General features: G+C 51.6%; 1 non-coding gene across 1 annotated transcript; it reads left to right on the top strand.

Moving 5' to 3' along the window:
• Nucleotides 1-5,641: 5,641 nt before the first annotated feature.
• LOC119976820 lies at nucleotides 5,642-5,805 on the top strand. The gene has a single exon (XR_005463000.1). It is a non-coding gene; the product is annotated as a U1 spliceosomal RNA (small nuclear RNA).
• Nucleotides 5,806-19,476: the final 13,671 nt, after the last annotated feature.

The following is a 19,476-nucleotide window of genomic DNA, read 5'->3' as shown; positions in this document are numbered from 1 at the left end:
CAATATGCAGGTGGACTGGGTAAATAATGTTGCCAGTGGACCCAAAGAAAGGGAATTCATTGAATGTTTACAGGATGGCTTTTTGGAACAGCTTGTGATGGAGCCCACGAGGGAACAGGCTATTCTGGACTTAGTGTTATGTAATGAGCCAGAATTGATAAAAGATCTTAAAGTAAGGGAACACTTAGGAAGCAGTGATCATAATATGGTAGAATTCAGTCTGCAATTTGAAAGAAGGAAGGTAGAATCAGATGTAAAGGTTTTACAGTTAAATAAAGGTAATTACAGGCGCATGAGGGAGGAACTGACGAAAATCGACTGGAAGCAGAGCCTAGTGGGAAAGACAGTAGAACAGCAATGGCAGGAGTTTCTGGGAGTAATTGAGGACACCGTGCAGAGGTTCATCCCAAAGAAAAGAAAGGTTATCAGAGGGAGGATTAGGCAGCCATGGCTGACAAAGGAAGTCAGGGAATGCATCAAGGCAAAAGAGAGAGCCTATAATGCGGCAAAGAGTAGTGGGAAGTCAGAAGATTGGGAAGGCTACAAAAACAAACAGAGGATAACAAAGAGAGAAATAAGGAAGGAGAGGATCAAATATGAAGGTAGGCTAGCCAGTAACATTAGGAATGATAGTAAAAGTTTCTTTAAATACATTAAAAACAAACGGGAGGCAAAAGTAGACATTGGGCCGCTCCAAAATGGCGCTGGTAATCTAGTGATGGGAGACAAGGAAATAGCTGAGGAACTTAATAAGTACTTTGCGTCAGTCTTCACAGTAGAAGACATGAGTAATATCCCAACAATTCAGGAAAGTCAGGGGGTAGAGTTGAATATGGTTGCCATCACAAAGGAGAAAGTGCTAGAGAAACTAAAAGGTCTGAAAATTGATAAATCTCCAGGCCCAGATGGGCTACATCCTAGAGTTCTAAAGGAGATAGCTGAAGAAATAGTGGAGGCGTTAGTTATGATCTTTCAAAAGTCATTGGAATCAGGGAAAGTCCCAGAGGATTGGAAAATCGCTGTTGTAACCCCCTTGTTCAAGAAGGGAACAAGAAAAAAGATGGAAAATTATAGGCCAATTAGCCTAACCTCGGTTGTTGGCAAAATTCTAGAATCCATCATTAAGGATGAGATTTCTAAATTCTTGGAAGTGCAGGGTCGGATTAGGACAAGTCAGCATGGATTTAGTAAGGGGAGGTCGTGCCTGACAAACCTGTTAGAGTTCTTTGAAGAGATAACAAATATGTTAGACCAAGGAGAGCCAATGGATGTTATCTATCTTGACTTCCAAAAGGCCTTTGACAAGGTGCCTCACGGGAGACTGCTGAGTAAAATAAGGGCCCATGGTATTCGAGGCAAGGTACTAACATGGATTGACGATTGGCTGTCAGACAGAAGGCAGAGAGTTGGGATAAAAGGTTCTTTTTCGGAATGGCAACCGGTGACAAGTGGTGTCCCGCAGGGTTCAGTGTTGGGGCCACAGCTGTTCTCTTTATATATTAACGATCTAGATGACGGGACTGGGGGCATTCTGGCAATTTGCCGATGATACAAAGATAGGTGGAGGGGCAGGTAGTATTGAGGAGGTGGGGAGGCTGCAGAAAAATTTAGACAGTTTAGGAGAATGGTCCAAGAAGTGGCTGATGAAATTCAACGTGGGCAAGTGCGAGGTCTTGCACTTTGGAAAAAAGAATAGAGGCATGGACTATTTTCTAAACGGTGACAAAATTCATAATGCTAAAGTGCAAAGGGACTTGGGAGTCCTAGTCCAGGATTCTCTAAAGGTAAACTTGCAGGTTGAGTCCGTAATTAAGAAAGCAAATGTAATGTTGTCATTTATCTCAAGAGGCTTGGAATATAAAAGCAGGGATGTACTTCTGAGGCTTTATAAAGCACTAGTTAGGTCCCATTTAGAATACTGTGAGCAATTTTGGGCCCCACACCTCAGGAAGGACATACTGGCACTGGAGCGGGTCCAGCGGAGATTCACACGGATGATCCCAGGAATGGTAGGCCTAACATACGATGAACGTCTGAGGATCGTGGGATTATATCCATTGGAGTTTAGGAGGTTGAGGGGAGATCTAATAGAAACTTACAAGATAATGAATGGCTTGGATAGGATGGACGTAGGGAAGTTGTTTCCATTAGCAGGGGAGACTAGGTCGCGGGGGCACAGCCTTAGAATAAAAGGGAGTCACTTTAGAACAGAGATGAGGAGAAACTTCTTCAGCCAGAGAGTGGTAGGTCTGTGGAATTCATTGCCACAGAGGGCGGTGGAGGCCGGGACGTTGAGTGTCTTTAAGACAAAAATTGATAAATTCTTGATTTCTCGAGGAATTAAGGGCTATGGGGAGAGAGCGGGTAAATGGAGTTGAAATCAACCATGATTGAATGGTGGAGTGGACTCGATGGGCCGAATGGCCTTACTTCCGCTCCTATGTCTTATGGTCTTATGGTCTTAAGGATGCGAGGCCCCCAAGCATGGAGACCTGGATCAATGACATGGCGGGTTTCATTAAGCTAGAGAAGGTCAAATTCGCCCTGAGAGGGTCGGTACAAGGGTTCTTTAGGCGGTGGCAACCTTTTCTCGACTTTCTGGCTCAACGATAGGGTACGGGGACAGTAGCAGCAGCAACCCGGGTGGGGAGGGGGGGAAGGGGGAGGGAAAAGGTGGGGGGGGCGGACGATGACTATGTTTGTTTATTTAATTTAAATTTATTTTTAAGTTCTTTTGTTGTTCATTGGGGTTGGGGGGTGGGGGATGTGATACATGCGTCGATACGGTCTGGGGGTGTTACAGTTATTATGGGTTATTTTGTTGCATTTCATTGTTTGTCGTTATGTTTTATATTTTCTGTAAAAAATTCCAATAAAAATTATATTTAAAAAAAAAGCTTCCAGGGGCTTGAAGGGGGTGGGGTGGAACACAGGGTCTCACTATATGCCGACAACCTGCTCCTGTATGTTTCCGACCCGTTAGAGGGGATGGGCGAGATCATGAAGGTTTTAGGGGAATTTGGACGGTTTTCGGGGTACAAGTTGAACATGGGGAAAAGCGAGATGTTTGCGATCCAGGGAAGGTGGAAGGACAGGAGATTGGGAGAGTTGCCGTTCAGAGTGGTGGGAGGTAGCTTCCGTTATTTAGGGACCCAGGTGGCAAGAGACTGGAGGCTGTTACATAAACTAAACTTGACCCGGTTAGTGGAACAAATGAAAGAAGACTTCCGAAGGTGGGATATGCTCCCGTTATCAATGGCGGGGAGGGTACCGACAGTGAAACTGACGGTCCTCCCGAGATTCCTATTTGTTTTTCAGTGCCTCGCCATCTTTATCCCAAAGGCCTTAGCAGGTAAATAAGGTGATCTCCGGTTTTGTTTGGGCGGGTAAAACCCCGCAAGTGAAGAAGGTGATGCTGGAGCGTGGTGGGGGGAGGGTGAGCTGGGGCTGCCGAACTTTAGCAACTATTACTGGGTGGCAAATATAGCCATGATTAGGAAGTGGGTAGTGGGGGAAGAGTCGTTGTGGGAGCGAGTAGAGGCAGCATCGTGTAAGGACACAAGTTTAGTGGCATTGATCACGGCACCTCTGCCGTTCTCACCGGCCCGGTACTCCACAAGGCCGATGGTAGTGGTGGCCCTGAGAGTCTGGGGGCAGAGGAGGAAACATGTGAGAGCGGAGGCAGCATCGGTTTGGGCTCCAATCTGTAGCAACCATCGGTTTGACCCAGGGCGACTAAGTTTCAGGGATGGCAGAGAGCAGGGATCTGGAGGCTGGGAGATTTGTTTACAGATGGGAGCTTCCCCAGTTTGAGGGAGTTAGGGGACAAGTTTGAGTTGACGGGAGGAAATGGGTTTAGATATCTGCTGATTCGGGACTTCTTGCGAAGGCAGGTTTCAACCTTCCCGCCTCTACTGCCACGGGGGATACAGATATGGGGCTGGATTCTCTGACACCCCGCCGGGTCGGCGAATCGCCGGTGGGGAGGCGGCGTGAATCCCAATCCCGTCAGCTGCCGAATTCTCCGGCACTGGAGATTCAGCAGGGGCGGGAATCACGCCACGCCACGCCACGCCACGCCACGCCACCCCCCCCCCCCCGGGCGATTCTCCGGCCCGCGATGGGCCGAAGTCCCGCTGATGTAATGCCTGTCCCTCCGGCGTGAATCAAACCGCCTCCCTTACTGGCGGGGCTGGCGGCGTTGGAGGGCTCCGGGGTCCTGGGGGGGTGCGCGGGGCGATCTGGCCCTGGGGGTGCCCCCACGGTGGCCTGGCCCGCGATCAGGGTCCACCGATCAGCGGGCGGGCCTGTGCCGTGGGGGCACTCTTTTCCTTCTGCGTCGGCCATAGCCTCCGTGATGGCCGACGCGGAATGACCTCCTCCCCTGCGCATGCGCGGTGATGACGCCAGCAGCCGCTGACGCTCCCGTGCATGTACGGACTTCCGCCAGCAAAGTCCCTCGGCCCTGGTTGGCGTGGCGCCAAAGACCTTCCACGTCAGCCGGCGGGATGGGAACCACTCCGGCGTGGGCCCAGCCCCTCAAGGTGACGTCTTGGCCCCTATAGGTGCAGAGAAATCCGCACATTTGGGGCGGCCCGACGCCGGAGTGGTTCACGCCACTCCATCCCGCCGGGACCTCCAGCCCCGCTGGGTAGGGGAGAATCCAGCCCATGGTAATTTCTAGAGTATGGGTGGGAGAGGGCAAGGTCTCAGATATCTATAAAGAACTCATGGAGTCAGAGGAAACGCAGACAGAGGAGCTAAAGCACAAATGGGAGGAGGAGTTAGGAGGAGAGATAGATGGAGGTCTCTGAGCGGGTGCGTTAAGCAGGGTCAACACGTCCACATCATGCGCCAGACTCAGCCTGATACAATTTAAGGTCGTTCACCGGGCACACATGACGGTGGCCAGGATAAGCAAGTTTTTTGGGATCAGGGTTAGGGACTGCAGCAGTTCAAGAGGGCTGCTCGACACCACCGACCTGCTTGATGGCCATTCAGGGATGTGCAATAAATGCTGGCCTCGCCAGCCAAGCCCACACGTCCCATGAACGTATTTTATTAAATTCAGAAAATCTTGGCAGACTCATCATGACTCTACCGCTACCGTTGTCTTGTCAGTGAAGTGAGTCAGCTTGAGAGCAAAGGGAACACCGGCTGGCCATGATCCATATTGCAGGCGTGTTTATTTGTGAAATGGGGGTTGTTGTATTTTGTTGGAAATCCCTTGTATAATTTTTGCTTCTTTTGTGCTTTATTCCTTTTTCTGTTTGGAGTCTTTTGTTGAAAATTGTTGAAAGTTTGAATAAATATTTTGTTTTAAAAAGGGGAGTGAGTCAGCTTGAGAGCTAAGGGAACAGCCCCACCGGCTGGTTATGATCCATATTGCAGGCAACCGCCCAGGAAGGCAGGTCATTTCCTTTTAAGGGCAATATGTAAATATCAACAGACGCTCTCTCAAGCAAACAGCTTTCATTCTTTAACTAGACAGATATTCAATCTCTAATACCAAGAAGAATAATACTCTACAGGATGGAAATAGATTACGAACAGGGCGAGGTTCTGAGTTTGAAAGCTGAGTTAGTGTGACTGTGAAGGGTAGTAGCTGATGTGGGAAGGGAGGTTGTGAGAGTTTTCAAGCATACTTACCTGGCAGGGGTGAAACCATGATCAAGAAGGTGGTTCGCCCAGGACGAGGCTAGCCCATTGTACTTCGGGTGTGCTGACGCCTGCGATGTCCCCAAATGCGGGATACTCGACTGCAAAATTTGTGGTAGTGGGGGACTGCGTTCGCGCTCTCCCCTGATTTACAAATCAAAAATAGAAAACAATACCTCTTCACTTCACCAGCTACACGGAGTGCTGTTCTTTAATCGGACACCCTGTGTCCTTCTCTTTTTCTTTCCACCTATCAACTGTCCACCTCCCAATATTTTTTCTTCCTTTCCACAAACCTTTCTTCTCTGCACCATTGATTTTTGCCAAAAAATTCACCCCCACCCACGCCTCCCACAACAATTCCATTAAAACATTTACCCACGCATTTATCTCCCAACCATTTTTATTTACTGTGGACGGCTAATTCCAAGCCACAATTTTGCTCTCAATTTCCCCACTTCCCGGACTCCTTCCAGCAATCCCCTTATCTCCAAACTCACATCATCACTCACCTATTAACTCATATACATTTCGCACTGGAAACGTGCAGCAGCGGCCCATGTCCCCATATCGACACTAATTCCCTCCCTGTGAACACCCCCCCCCCCCTTCCAATTCCCTGTCCGAAGCGAACAGCCCACCTCACCCTCCTCTTTATAACCTCCCCGTGAACAGCCCCCTGTGTAATTCCTACCGTGTGAAGCTCCTGCCCCCTATCCCGATGTGTAATGTCCTTTCCTGCCCCTTGTGTATATCACTTCCCCTGGTGTGGATCAGTCTCAACGACTATCTTTTAATTCGCCTGTGATTGTTTCTTGAAGGGATAAAGCTGCAGAGAGAAATACCGATCTCAGGGAATTGAAATGGCCAAATTAGGGAATTTCATTTAACCCTCAGATTGATGGCACGACCGAAAACACATGAATTATCGCTGGACAGCAAGACCTGCCAGTTTCACATTTAAACTTTTAATTTCCTGTTGCGGGAGGAGGGGGGTCGTGTTTGTCACAAACCCGCGTGGCGCCGGGGGGGGGGGGGGTGGGTGAACATGTTTGTTCGGCTACTTCAATCGCAGGGTTTACACCGGTTTTTTAAAAACATTTTATTAAGGAATTTATGATTTTATTACAACAATTACAAATGCAAACATAGCTCAGTAAATAACACTCCCCCCCCCCCCCCCCCCCAACCATCAACCATACCCAGCCAACATGGCTTACATCACCCCCTACCCACCTCAGTCCCTACACCCCACCTTACTGTATCTGCTAACAGTTTAATTTTCCCCAAAGAAGGGCAGTGCGGAGGCACAGTGGTTAGCACTGCTGCCTCACGTTGCCGAGGTCTTAGGTACGATCCCAACTCTGGGTCACTGTCCGTATGGAGTTTACATATTCTCTCCGTGTTTGCGTGGGTTTCACCCCCACAACCCAAAGATGTACAGCATAGGTGGATTGGCACTAATTTGCCCCTTAGTAGGAAAAAAAATGAATTGGGCACTCTAAATTTATTTTTTAAATTTCCCCAAAGAAGTCGAGAAACATCTGCCACCTCAGGGCGAACCCAAACGTTGATCATAGAATTTACAGTGCAGAATGAGGCCATTCAGCCCATTGAGTCTGCTCGGCCCTTGGAAAGCATACCCCACTTAAGCTCATGCCTCCATCCTATCCCCGTAACCCAGTAACTCCACCTAATCTTTTTGGACACTAAGGGCAATTTAGCATGGCCATCCACCTAACCTGCACATCTTTGGACTGTGGGAGGAAACCGGAGCACCCAGAGGAAACCCACACAGACACGGGGAGAACATGCACAGTCCACATAGACAGTGAACCTGGGACCCTGGAACTGTGAAGCAACTGTGCTAAACACATGCTGCCCATGATCCTCTTAGGGCGAACATGATTTTCTCAAGCCTGAGAAAGGAAATTCATCATGTCCACAGTGGCTCTGACCAATTTTTACAGGTGCACCATAGAAAGCATCCTATCTGGCTGCATCACAGCCTGGTATGGCAACTGCTCAGCCCAACACTAGAAGAAACTACAGAGAGTCGTGAACACCGCCCAATCCATCACAGGAACCCACCTCCCATCCATTGACTTTGTTTATACCTCCCACTGCCTTGGGAAAATGGGTCGGATAATCAAAGACCCCTCCCACCTGGATTATTATCTCTTCCAACTTCTTCCATCAGGCAGGAGATACAAACGTCTGAGAACACGCGCATTTGCTTCACAACGCTAGGGTCCCTGGTTCGATTCACAGATTGGTCACTGTCTGTGCGGAGTCTGCATGTTCTCCCCGTGTCTGCTTGTTTTTCCTCTGGGGGAGAAATTAACATGGAAGGAAAATTAATGGCCAAATTTGATATATTTTTTTTAAATTTAGTGTATGCAATTATTTTTTTTTCCAATTAAGGGGCAATTTAGTGTGGCCAATCCACCTAACCTGCACATCTTTGGGTTGTGGGGGCAAAACCCACGCAGACATGGGGAGAATGTGCAAACTCCACACGGACAGTGACCCGGGTCCTCAGCGCCGCAGTCCCAGTGCTATCCACTGCGCCACATATTGCCCTCAATTTAATATCTTTATGGATCACAGCAAGGAACAAAGAGAGGAAGAACTGAATTCTCCAATTGGGGGGGAATTGCTGTTTGGGGATTGTCAGTGGGCTCAGTTACTGACTGGGGAAAACTCTCAGAGCCACAAGCCAGACAGGGTCCAGACACAATGGGCGGGATTCTCTCAGCCCAGGCCGGGCCGGAAAATCGGTGGGACGGGCGCGAATTGCGCAATGTCGCCTCAACGCCGGTCCGCCAATTCCCCAGAGAGCGGAGAATGGCGCCGGCGTGGTCAGCGCAGCACCGGTCGGGGGCCACTCGGCACGATTCTCGCCCTGAGCGGCCATACAAATTAAACGACTCCAGCCGGCGCCATTCACACCGTGTCTTACCTGGCGGGACCTCGTCGTGCATGTGTCTGGGAGCGGCCTGGTGGGGGGAAGTCGGGGGTGGGGGGTCCAACCCCAGTGGGGGGGGCTCCGCTGTGGCCTGGCCCGCGATAGGGGCCTACCGATCGGCGGGCCGGCTTCTCGGACTGGGGGCCTCTTTTGTTCCAAACTGGCCCCTGTAGCCCAACGCCATGTTGCATCGGGGCCAGCGTGGGGAAGGGAGTCACCGCGCATGCGCGGTAATCGCACCGGTCCCACTGCATATGTGCATGTTGGCGCCGGTCCCACTGCTCATGCTCAGACCCACGGCGCCCATCTGACACCGGGATCGGCAGCTGCAGTGGCGTGGGTCACTCCAGTGCCGTGCTGGCCCTCTGTAGGGGTCAGAATCGCTGCTCCTGTGGGCATGTTGACGCCGTTGAGAAACGCGACCAAGTTTACGACGGCATCAACACTCGGCCTCAGGATCAGAGAATCCTGCCCAATGTGCATGGTCTTCACTTTCCCATCAAAGAACAAAGCAGAAAGAACAATACAGCACAGGAACAGGCTCTTCGGCCCTCCAAACCTGTACCGGTCATGATAGCAACCATTGCCAAAACCCTCAGCACTTCCTTGTGCCGTATCCCTCTATACCCATCCTAACCATGTGTTTGTCAAGATGCCTTTTGAACACCGTTGGTTTATATGCTTCCACAACCTTCCCTGGAAGCACATACATTAATACATTTAATACATTTCCTGTACAGCCATAAAGTCTGCCCAGCCAGCAGACAGCACCAATCTGTGCAATGCTGTCTCCAGCATCAACATCATCAAGGAATGCTGTCTCTCGGAAAACATGGCAACAACCCATCAAGGCTCCTTCAACAGCACTTTCCAAAACCCAGGACCTCAACCACCTTGGAAAGACAAGGCAGCAGACAGGTGGGGACATCAACACCTTCAGGTTCCCCTCCAAGCCACACGCCATCCTGACTTGAAAGTATATCGGCCATTCCTTCACCGCCGCAAGGTCAAAATCCTGGAGCTCCCTCCCTGACAGCACAGTGGGTGTACCTACCCCACATGGACTGTGAAACATTTTGAGAACACCACCGGCATGCTGGGGAACTTTGAACAGCTGGAACAACCAACTGCAATAGACTCGGGAATCTGAGACTGGTAAATCTACTGTTTTAAAATGGGATTTAAAATTGCCTCTGTTAATGTGCGAAGTATTAAAGATACTTTGCGGAGTGTAGCCACACTCGGCTACTTAGCAAATATGAGAGCCGACCTACTGTTCCTGCAGGAGTGTGGAATTCCACACCTCAGCAACTACAGGCGCTGGTCGAGCTGGTGGCCCCATGGGCCATCCATCTGGTCAGGAGGAAACGACTGTCGTTCCTCCGGCCTGGGTATTCTGCTACGGGGAGGTAATTTCACCATCTCCGACGTTAAGGAGGTGGTGGGCGGACGCCTCCTCGTAGCAGACGTCAAAGACAAAAACACCCCTATCAGACTTATTGACGTGTACGCCCCGGCCGTAAAAACACCTCTTTGAGTCTCCACATCTCTGGTGGGAAGCAATCAAGGGGAACATCAAAAGGTTCTTCATCCTCAAAGGCATTCAAAAGGTGAGAGAGAGACGAGGGGTCATGTCCAGGCTCTAGAGAAGCATGCAAAATTTGCTCCAGCTGCAGTCAATGGGGGTTGATGTCAAGGAGGATCTCCAAGAGGTGAAGGGCCAGCAAGCCTCGCTCTGCACCTCGGAGGCCTCCAAGGTTATCTTCCGGTCCAGAGTCCGCTCCGTGGAGCAGGATGAAAAGTGCTCACGCTTCTTCTTCCAGAAGGTACACAGAGAGACCTCTGTGATCAGCAGCCTGAAGGAAGAAGATGGCTCTGTAAAGACATCGCAGTCTGACATACTGAGGATCAGTAAATCCTTTTATGCCAGACTGTATGATCTGAAGCCAACAGACAGCACTGTTACCCAGACCTTCCTGTCGTCTATCACGGAGGTCTTGGACGACAATGAGGAGGAAAACCTGGACAAACCATTATCTCTGGACGAGCTGACAAAGGCCGTCAAGTCCTTTGAGACGAGTAAAACTCCCGGAAGCGACGGATTACCGGCTGAGTTGTATTTGGCTCTGTGGGACTGGATGGGCCCTGACCTGCTGGAAGTGTACGAGAGTATGCTTTTGGAAGGCAGCATGTCAGAATCCATGAGGAAAGGCATCATCACTCTCATCTACAAGCAGAAGGGGGAAAGGGAAGAAATTCGAAATTGGCGACCCATTTCACTGTTAAATGTGGATTACAAAATCTTAGCCAAAGTCATCGCCAATCGGGTCAAGTCTGCTCTGGAGTTGGTGATCCACCCCGACCAGACCTGTGCTGTACCCGGCAGGAAGATCTCTGACAGCCGCGCGCTGCTCAGGGATACGATCGCCTACGTGCAGGACAGGAGGGTGGACACCTGCCTCATCAGCCTTGACCGGGAGAAGGCTTTTGACAGAATATCGCACACCTACATGATGGATCTGCTCTCCAAAATGGGGTTTGGGGAGGGAGTTTGCAATTGGATCAAACTGCTCTACACAAACATCTATAGCGCAGTCTCAATCAATGGGTGGGAATCAGAAAAGTTCCAGATCAAATCGGGAGTCAGGCAGGGCTGCCCTCTCTCCTCGGCCCTGTTTGTGTGCTGCATAGAACCTTTTGCCGAGTCCATCAGGAAGGATCTGGGTATAAGAGGGGTGACGATCCCAGGCAGCGGAGGCACGCAAGTCAAGGCCTCCCTGTACATGGACGACGTCACCGTCTTCTGCTCGGATCCCGCGTCTGTACGCAGGCTCTTGGACACCTGCGACCAGTTTGAACTGGCCTCAGGAGCCAAGGTAAACCGTGGCAAGAGCGAGGCCATGGTCTTTGGGAACTGGGCCGACTGGTCCTTTGTCCCCTTCACAGTCAGGTCAGATGAAGCTGGGATATGGTTCGGAGCGGCTGGGACGTGCACCAAAAACTGGGAGGAGCGCATTGCCAAAGTTAAACAGAAACTGGGCTGGTGGGAGCAACGCTCCCTCTCCATTGCGGGCAAAACCCTGGTCATCAGGTGTGAGGTACTCTCGGTGTTACTGTACGTGGCGCAGGTCTGGCCCATCACCCGGACCTACGCCGCAGCAGTCACCCGGGCCATCTTCAAATTCATTTGGAGATCCAAGGTGGACCGGGTCCGAAGAGACATAATGTACAAGCCTCTAGAAAAAGGAGGGAGGAACGTATCCAACGCCGCCTTCATCCTGATGGCCACCTTTGCGTGCAACTGCATCAAGCTGTGCTTAGACCCCGGGTATGCAAACACCAAGTGTCACTACATACTGAGGTTCTACCTGTCCCCAGTGTTACGAAGGATGGGCCTGGCCTCATTGCCGTGGAACGTTCCAAGTAGTTGGACCCGTACCACCTGTCCCTCGTGGGAAATTTTTTGAAGGAAAACACCTTTGACCACAAAGCAATGAAGCAGTGGTCAGCACGTAATGTCCTCGAGGCCCTCAGGGAAAAGGAGATTGTGGAGGATGTTGGATGGTTCGCTGAGCAGACTATCAGAGTCATCTGGCAGAATGCCTCATCACCAGAACTTTCAAACAGGCACCAAGACCTAGCTTGGCTGGTGGTGAGAAGGGCCCTCCCCGTCAGATTCTTCATGTACACTCGAAGGCTCAGCACCGTTGCACGCTGCCATCGGAGTGGCTGTGGGGGAAATGAGACAGTCACCCACCTCCTTGTGGAATGAGCCTTTGCAAAGAAGGTCTGGAGAGAGATGCAGTGGTATTTGTCAAGGTTCATCCCGAGCAGCTCTGTAACACAGGACTCTGTGCTCTATGGACTGTTTCCAGGGACACACACCGAGACAAATATCAACTGCTGCTGGAAGGTATCAACTTGGTGAAAGACTCTCTTTGGTCTGCCCGAAACTTGCTGATCTTCCAGTGCAAAGAATTGTCCTCGACCGAGTGTTGCAGACTGGAACATTCCAAGGTCCAGGACTACGTGCTGAGGGATGCACTCAGGCTTGGGGCAGCTGCCGCCAAGGCGCAATGGGGAAAAACCACAGTGTAAGGTCTCACCAGCAAATGTACACCGAGGGGCTGGTAACAGTGTAAAGACCCTCGGTCCGGGTCTTCAATATCACAATGTATGAAAGAAGCAAAACAATGTAAATATTTAAGAAAGAACTGTAAATTAAAGTAGGATACGTGTGTAACGTTATCCCAATTGAATTGAAGACAAATGAATGTAACTCAGATGGAAATGTACAGTCAAGACAATTTGAAATGTTCTGTAAAGTTTATTATAAATTTTATGAATAAAGTATATTTTTGTGAAAAAATAACATGGACTGTGGCAGCTCAAGAGGGCTGCTCGACACCACCTACCTGCTCGATGGCTATTCAGGGATGTGCAATAAATGCTGGCCTCGCCAGCCCAGCCCACACATCCCATGAACGTATTTTATTAAATTCAGGGACATTTTGGCAGACTCATCATGTCTCTCCCGTTGTGACTTTCGGTGATGGCGGGCGGGAGGAAGCCGCACAAAGGAGGGCTCCCGTTCGGGAACAACATTTTAAGGGCTTTAAGCCCGGTCCCAGGGTCCACAGAGGCGGCAAAAGCAGGGAAAAGGCACAGAGGAGGCATAGTGAAGGGACAGTAGAGGAAAATGTCGAGGGTGAGCAACAAAAGGGCCGTAAAAAAAACAGCTGAAGGTCCGTCGGGGAGTGGAAAGGTCACCGCGGGGTCACGAAGGAAAATGGAGGCTGGAGCACCACAGGAGGCTGCATTGCTTACAGCTGAAGAAATGACTACGGTAATGGCTGCAGAATTCGAAAGGCAGTTTACAAAATGCATGGAGACAACGAGGAAGGAGATGAGGGAGGTTTTGAGTGTGCTGGTGGAGGAGGCGATTTCCCCGGTGACGACGGCGGTGGCGAGCGCAGTGGTGGAGGTGCAGGAGCAAGGGGAGGTGCTGAAGGAAGTGGAGGAGACATTATTGCAGCACGGTGATCAACTTATCTCGATGGAGAAGGAGATGCGGAAGGTGATTGAGATTAACAAGGATCTGCGAGGAAAAATGGAAGACCTGGAAAACAGATCCAGGCGACAGAATTTGAGGATTGTGGGGCTGCCCGAAGGAGTTGAAGGACCGAGGCCAACTGAGTATTTTGCCACGATTCTGGTGAAACTATTGGGGGAGGGGGAGAATCCCTCCCAATATGAACTGAATCTGGCTTATCGGTCGCGGAGGCCTGTACCAAAGGCGAGTGAGCCGCCAAGGGTAGTGACTCTGTGCTTACAGTGTGAAGGAGAAGGTCCTGTGCTGGGCCAAGCAGAAGTGGGTGGTGCAGTGGGCTGGAGCTGGTATACGTGTATACCAGGACTTTACGGTGGAGCTGGCGAGGAGGCGGGCTGCCTTCAACCGGGTGAAGAGGGCACTGTACATCAGCAAGGTGCAGTGCGGCATTGTATATCCAGCAAAGCTGAGGGTGACTTACAAGATCAAGGACTTTTATTTTGGAACGGCGGAAGCAGCGGAGGAGTTTGCAAAGGCAGAAGGACTGTGGTAGAACTGAGAAATTGTGAAATGGCCATGTGCCGATGTAACCTCATGACTGTATTTTCTTCTTTTTTGTTTCACTGCGTGCGGGTGTAAGGGCTAAAGGGGCCAATGCTGTATATATTTGGACAAGGGAAGTGCTGGGACTTTCACTCGAAGTGAGGGCTCTTTGGGGTGTAGGTGGATATAGGTTTGTGTGCTAAAAGGGGATTTCTGGGCTTTCCTAGGGCCTGGCAAGGGGGAAAGGGACCTGGGCGATTCGAGAGATGCGGCAGAAGGCCTCAGGGAACGAGGATGAGATTTTGGGCCTGCTGGTGAAAATGGAGGCGCACGAGGCGCTACACAAGAAGTGGCAGGAGAAGTTTGAGGACCTGGAAAACAGGTCGAGGAGGAAGAATCTTTGGATTCTGGGTCTTCCTGAAGGAGTGGAGGGTGTCTGACACTGGGACATACGTAGTTACAATGCTCAACACGCTGATGGGCGCGGGAGCTTTCCCAAGGCCCCTGGAGCTGGATGGGGCTCATTGAGCCTGGCAAGGAGGCCCAAAGCCAATGAGCCGCCAAGGGCTGTAGTGGTGAGGTTCCACCACTTTATAGACAGGGAGTGCGTCCTGAGATGGGCGAAGAAAGAACGGAGCAGGAGGTGGGAGAATACGGAGATCTGTACCTACCAGGACTGGAGTGCGGAGGTGGCCAAGAAGAGGGCTGGTTTTAATCGGGCCAAGGCGGTTCTTCATCGGAAGGGTTGAAGTTTGGAATGCTGCAGGCAGCATGATTGTGGGTTACGTTTCAGGACCGTCACCATTATTTTGAGACGCCAGATGAGGCGTGGACCTTTATTCAGACTGAAAAGTTGGACTCGAACTGAGGGTTTGTTGTGGGGGGGTGTTTACTGTATTGTAGGGGTGTTCTTCTTCTGGTTTCGGGTTGGGAAGAGGGGACATTGGAAAGGGTGAGTGGATGTTATGTGGGGGCGTGAGAGTGTGGGCGCCGGTACTGTAGGGGCAGGCCCCAGGGTCGGGGAGCTGGGGCGAGGTCGCAGAAAAAGGAGCTGCGTCATTGGGGGTGGGGCCGGCTCAGAGGAGAAGCGCGGGCTTTTTCCCGCGAAAAGGAAGGGAGGGGCGGGGCCTGGGGGGCCTGAATGGGCCGGTCAAGAGGGCCTGGGTGTTCGCGCTCTTAAAGGGACTGAAGGCAGACGTGGTCATGCTTCAGGAGACACACTTGAAGGTGGCAGATCAGGTCAGGCTGAGAAAGGAATGGGTAGGGCAGGGCTTTCACTCGGGGCTGGATGCAAAGATAGAGGAGTAGCGATACTGGTGGGGAAGCGGGTGTTGTTTGAGGAGATAAATATTGTGGCGGATAATGGAGGTCGATACGTGATGGTGAGTGGTCGGTTGCAGGGGATGCGGGTGGTACTGGTGAACGTTTATGCCCCAAATTGGGATGATGCTGGATTTATGAAACGTATGTTGAGTCAGATCCTGGATCTGGAGGCAGGGAGCTTGATAATTGGGGGGGGGACTTCAACACGGTGCTGGACCCAGCGCTGGACCGGTCCAGGTCCAGGACGGGTAAGAGGCCGCTGCGGCCAAGGTGCTCAGGGGGTTTATGGACCAGATGGGGGGAGTGGATCCGTGGAGGTTTGCTAGGCCGGTGGCCAGAGAATTTTCTTTTTTCTCCCACGTCCATAAAGCCTATTCCCGGATAGATTTCTTAATAATGAGTAGGGCATTAATCCCGAAAGTAGAGGGAACGGAATATTCGGCTATAGCCATCTCGGACCACGCCTCGGATTGGGAGGAGCTGGAGTTGGGGGAGGAGTGGGACCAGCGCCCGTTATGGTGCCTCGAGGTGGGACTATTGGCAGATGAGGAGGTGTGCCTGAGGATCCGGGGGTGTATTCAAAGATACATGGAGGACAACGATAATGGGGAGGTGCAGGTGAGGGTAGTCTGGGAGGCTTTGAAGGCGGTGGTTAGGGGAGAGCTCATTTCCATTAGGGCCCATAGGGAAAAGATAGAGAGGAGGAAGAGGGAGAGATTGGTGGGGGAGATATTAAGGGTGGACAGGAGCTATGCAGAGACCCCGGGGAGGGGCTGCTTATGGAGCGACAAAACCTCCAAGTGGAATTTGATCTATTGACCAAGGGAAAAGCAGAGGCACAGTGGAGGAAAATGCAGGGAGCGGTATATGAGTATGGGGAGAAGGCGAGCCGGACGCTGGCACATCAGCTTCGTAAGAGGGAGGCAGCAAGGGAGATTGGGGGAATTAGAGATAGAGGGGGGAATACGGTGCGGAGTGCGGTGAGAATAAATGAGGTATTTAAGGACTTCTATGGGGATCTGTATAGGTCTGAGCCCCCGGAGGCGGGGGTGGGGGGGGGGGGGGGGGGGTGAGGGGATGCGGTGATTCTTGGATCAACTGAGGTTCCCGAGGGTGGAGGAGGAGCAGGTGGCTGGTTCGGGGTGCCGATTGGGCTGGAGGAGCTGGTTAAGGGATTGGGGAGCATGCAGGTGGGGAAGGCCCCGGGACTGGTCCGGTTCCCAGTTGAACTTTACAGAAAGTATTTGGACCTGCTGGGCCCGTTGGTGGTGAGAACTTTTAATGAGGTGACGAAGGAGGGGACCCTGCCCCCGACAATGTCCCGGGCACTGATCTCGCTGATTTTGAAGCGGGACAAGGATCCATTGCAATGTGGATCGTTTCGGCCAATTCCCGCTCCTCAATGTAGATGCTAAGTTACTGGCGAAGGTTCTGGCTATGAAGATTGAGGAATGTGTCCCAGGGGTGATCCATGAGGATCAGTCGGGGTTTGTGAAGGACAGGCAGTTAAACACGAATGTGCGGAGGCTCTTAAATGTGATCATGATGCCCTCGGTGGAGGGGGAAGCGGAGATAGTGGCGGCCATGGACGCGGAGCAGGCCTTTGATCGGGTGGAGTGGGAGCATCTCTGGGAAGTGCTTAGGAGGTTTGGGTTCGGGGAAGGGTTGACAAGGTGGGTCAGGCTGTTATATAGGGCCCCAGTGGCGAGTGTGGCTACGAACTGGCGGAGGTCGGGGTACTTTATGTTGTACCGCGGGATGAGGCAGGGGTGTCCCTTATCCCCCTTGTTGTTTGCACTGGCAATTGAGTCGCTGGCCATGGCACTGAGGGAGTCTAGGACTGGAGGGGATTGGTCCAGGGGGGAGGAACACCAGGTGTCGCTATATGCTGATGACCTGCTGTTATATGTTGCAGACCCAGTGGAGGGGATGGTGGAGGTTATGCAGATCCTTGGGGAGTTTGGGCCTTTTCGGGTGATAAGGTCAACGTGGGGAAGAGTGAGCTCTTTGTGGTGCAGCGGGGGACCAGCGAAGGGGGATAGACGGGCTACCGCTGAAGAGGGCGGGGAGGAGCTTATGATACCTGAGGATCCAGGTAGCCAGGAGCTGGGGAGCCCTGCATAAGCTCAATTTGGCACAGTTGGTGGAACAGATGGAGGAGGATTTCAAGAGATGGGATATGCTGCCACTCCCTGGCGGGTAGGGTGCAGTCGGTCAAGATGATGGTCCTCCCGAGGTTCCTGTTTGTGTTCCAGTGCCTGCCTATCCTAATCCCCAAGGCTTTCTTTAAACGGGTAAGCAGGAGCATTATGGGATTCGTATGGGCGAATAAGACCCCGAGGGTGAAGAGGGTGTTTTTGGAGTGTAGCAGGATCAGAGGGGGCTGGCGCTGCTGAATCTATTGGGCAGCTAATGTGGCGATGATCCGGAAGTGGGTAATGGAGGGAGAGGGGATGGCGTGGAAGAGGCTAGAGGTGGTGTCTTGTGTGGGTGCGAGCCTGGGGGCACTGGTGACGGCACCGTTGCCGCTCCCACCGACAAGGTACGCCACAAGTCTGGTGGTGGCAGCGACTCTGAAGATCTGGGGGCAGTGGAGGCGACATGGGGGCGAGGTGGGGGCCTCGGTCTTGTCCCTGATACGAGAGAACCACAGGTTCGTTCCGGGTCGGAGAGATGGGGGGTTGTTTCTGAGCTGGCATCGGGCAGGGATTAAAAGAATGGGGGACCTATTCATTGATGGGACGTTTGCGAGCCTAGGGGCGCTAGAGGAGAAATTTGGGTTACCTCCCGGGAATGCTTTTAGGTACATGCCAGTGAGGGTGTTTGTGAGGCAACAGGTGAGGGAATTTCTGCTGCACCCAGCACGAACGATTCAGGACAGGGTGATTTCGGGTGTGTGGGTTGGAGAAGGCAAGGTCTCGGCGATCTATCAGGAGCTGCAGGAAGCAGAGGAGGCCTCAGTGGAGGAGTTTAAGGGCAAGTGAGAGGAGGGGCTCGGGGAGGAGCTGGATGAGGATCTGTGGGCTGATGCCCTGAGTAGGGTTATTTCCTCCTCCTCTTGCGCCAGGCTCAGCCTAATAGTTTAAAGTTGTTCATAGGGCGCACATGACGGGGGCGAGGATGAGTAGGTTTTTTGGGGTGGAGGACAGGTGTGCGAGGTGCTCGGGGAGCCCAGCGAATCACGCCCATATATTTTGGACGTGCCGGGCGCTGGCGGGGTTCTGGAGGGGCTTCGCAAGGACTATGTCCAAAGTGGTGAACACCCAGGTCAAGCCTTGCTGGGGGATAGCATTATTCGGGGTATCGGACGAGCGGGAGTGCAGGAGCCGAAAGAGGCCGGTGTTCTGGCCTTTGCGTCCCTGGTAGCCTGGCGGAGGATCCTACAGTATTAATGTGGAGGGATGTGGGGGGAGGGGCGGGGGGGCAGTTGTTTTTTTCTTTTTTGTTTAGAATAGTGTGGGGCGTTTTCCTTACTGGCGTGTTTATTTGTTAAATGGGGGTTATAGTAGCTTTTTGAAATCCCATGTATAATTTTTGCTTGTTTTGTGCTTTATTCTTTTTCCTGTTTGGAGTGTTTTGTTGAAAATTGTTGAAAATTTTAATAAATATATTTTAAAAAGGGGAGTGAGTCCGCTTGAGAGCAAAGGGAACAGCCCCACCGGCTGGTCATGATCCATATTGCAGGCAACTTTCCAGAGAGGCAGGTCATTTCCTTTTAAGGGCAATATGTAAATATCAACAGAGACTCTCTCAAGCAAACAGCTTTCATTCTTTAGCTAGACAGATATTCAATCTCTAATACCAAGAAGAATAATACTCTACAGGATGGAAATAGGTTACGAACAGGGCGAGGTTCTGAGTTTGAAAACGGAGTTAGTGTGAGTGTGAAGGGTAGTAGCTGATATGGGCTGGGAGGATGTGAGAATTTTCAAGC

This window comes from Scyliorhinus canicula, chromosome 13, assembly GCF_902713615.1.
Source record: "Scyliorhinus canicula chromosome 13, sScyCan1.1, whole genome shotgun sequence".
NCBI classification, from domain to species: Eukaryota; Metazoa; Chordata; class Chondrichthyes; order Carcharhiniformes; family Scyliorhinidae; genus Scyliorhinus; species Scyliorhinus canicula.
Note: the sequence above shows the minus strand (reverse complement) of the source record. Positions and strands in the feature narration are given on the sequence as shown.